Below are 2,500 nucleotides of genomic sequence, written 5' to 3' on the forward strand. Positions count from 1 at the left end.
CAGCATTATGCAAACCAAAGCTTGCTGCAAGCTTTACAAAATGTTTGAAAACCAGCTGTGCTAGATTTGCTATTAACTATTGCTATTATTGAAATGACTGTACTATATATTTATTTGTATATATTGTATCAATACCTGTATGCTTGCAACATGCGCCACTTGTGTTCCTATCTGGAGTATTTAGTCTTTCCATCGAATCCCTTTTTCAATCAGAACCTTTTGTAGCACTCTAAATGTACAGCAAATAACTCCTGTGAACCTAATCTAGAGTGTTGAAACATTCACATTTTACAGAAAACACCTGTTAATGAGACTGTGTCTCATTGCAGCCCTTCTGGCTGATACAGGTCCCTGTTTCATAAAACATGTTATCAAAAACAAGTTACAATAATTGTTATAAGCTACTGAAATCGTGGCATTTGATTGGCTGAGAGCAAATTTGTCATAGACATTTAGCATCTGTTATTGAAAACAAGTTTAATGAAACAGGGCCCTGCTGTACAATGTGTGCCCTTCTGGCCTTAAGATAGCATTGTTTACAATTAGAATTCATCAGAAATAACTTTTTATTACCAGTGAAGTGACGTTGTACTATCGTAGTAACAAATATTTGAATGATATTACCAATGCACAGTCACATGCATTATTGGCATGTTATGGTGCATATTATACAATGAGGGCCTGCGAATGAAGAGCAAAGTGTCAGAGAGTCTGGAACATTTTCAGTGGTCACAGTGTGGACATACTGTGCTCACATTATATACATGTGAAGATATAGTTTTCACAGTGTGTATATCACACATTGTATTCGCAGTGTGTGTATAGTGTGTATGTAAACACTGTTTTCACAGTGAGTTCATTGTGTATTTGTACACACTGTGTCTAGATTAGGTTCACAGTGTGCATGTACACACTGTGTTTACAGTGAGTTCATTGTGTGTATGTACACACTGTATACATTGGGTTCACAGTGTGTATGTAAATACTGTGTTCACATTGAGTTCATTGTGTGTATGTACACACTGTCTACACAGTTGGTTCTTAGTATGTATGTACACACTGTGTGTACAATGGGTTCATGGCGTGTGTACACAATGTTTTCACAGTGGGTCCACAGTGTGTACATATTGCAGTAAAACCAGTAAAATGAAAAGTGCGAGTGTTAACACACTGCTTACACTGTGGCATGCTATGGTCTTCATGATAAGACTACTTATGTAGCACTTGCATAGAGGGTGTGAATGAGAAGTGGGAACATGCCTACACAGTACCATTTATAGATGACATTCATTATTGGTGATGATGTGCAAAAGTGGCGTCTCAGAGTTTGAGGTATCAACGACATATTTTGAGAGCCGAGTTGATATACCTGCCATATGAGATGATGATTATTCAGTGATGTTTTAATGGATGACTACATACAAACATAATTGTGAATTTACATATTCCTCAATGTAACTATTGTCCAATAAAATATAAAATCAAAAGTTTGATATGGAAGTGGCTGATTTTGTACCTGTATAGTGTCCTGTGAACGCCATTTGTTTGTGAAGAAAGGGTCGTTTATCAGTGTATAAATCCTTCCAGCCCCCCCCCCCCTCCCCCTTCCCCTTTATGATATCTACAAGTATGTGATAAATTGATTTGTCCCGAATTATGTTTTGTGGGAATGCGACATATTGAAGCTTTTATCTAATGCTAGGTTTACATTATATTCCCGGTGGCCACGGCAATCGTGTTTTAGGCCACCGTGGCCAAAACGGGATGGACGTGGGATAACGCGGGGAACATAATGTAAACCTTTATTCAACAAAGGCCCTTATTCAACGAATCCACCTTTCATTCTAGAGTGACAAAAACAAAATCTAAAAATTTACGAGGGCTATGAATAATTTAGTTAGCTGTATATCTTCTCGTGCACCGGCTTTGGCAGTGAAAATGGAAAGAGTAATTGATCAAACAGAGTAACTCATTATTTACATTTGCATTTGTAATATATTCATGAGTTTAAGATTTAATGTATCTTCCAATCGTGTTGAAATGGCTGAAGTAGCAACCCCTTCGGATGTTTGTAATTGGATTTGCTATAATTGGCTTTCGCTAGGGAGTGCTTATTTTTTTTTGGGGGGGGGGGGTACTTTATGTCCGGATGGGTTAATGTGAAGCAGAGTTTATGTTCATTTTTCTGTTTCTTCTTATTAATGTTTTTGTTCCTTCTACCTCTTTGATCTTGTATGTTTCTTAATCTTCCTACTCTATTTATTTTCTTCTACTTTATTTTTCATATTATCTCTCTAATTCTTCTTAGAAAAAGATATTTGGAAAGAAAAAAAACTTGAAGAGCTTCGAATATGCTTTTCAAATAACGGGTGTTCCCTTTCTTTAAGTTTTTCTTGCTGATTAATTCCTGAAACCTGTTTTAGGAGTAGCCCGGCTGATTAAAAGTATAGGAAGTTGAAACAATTCTATTTTCGTTGGTCATGAAAATCACCCATCCAGC

At 36.7% G+C, this 2,500-nt stretch overlaps 1 long non-coding RNA gene across 1 annotated transcript; it reads left to right on the forward strand.

Annotated features, from left to right (window-relative positions):
• The first annotated feature begins 431 nt into the window (after window positions 1-431).
• On the forward strand, window positions 432-1,487 carry LOC115925539. The gene is made up of 2 exons (XR_004064776.1): window positions 432-826; window positions 892-1,487. It is a non-coding gene; the product is annotated as an uncharacterized LOC115925539 (long non-coding RNA).
• Window positions 1,488-2,500: the final 1,013 nt, after the last annotated feature.

This window comes from Strongylocentrotus purpuratus, unplaced genomic scaffold, assembly GCF_000002235.5.
Source record: "Strongylocentrotus purpuratus isolate Spur 01 unplaced genomic scaffold, Spur_5.0 spur5_scaffold_18, whole genome shotgun sequence".
In the NCBI taxonomy this organism is placed as follows: Eukaryota; Metazoa; Echinodermata; class Echinoidea; order Camarodonta; family Strongylocentrotidae; genus Strongylocentrotus; species Strongylocentrotus purpuratus.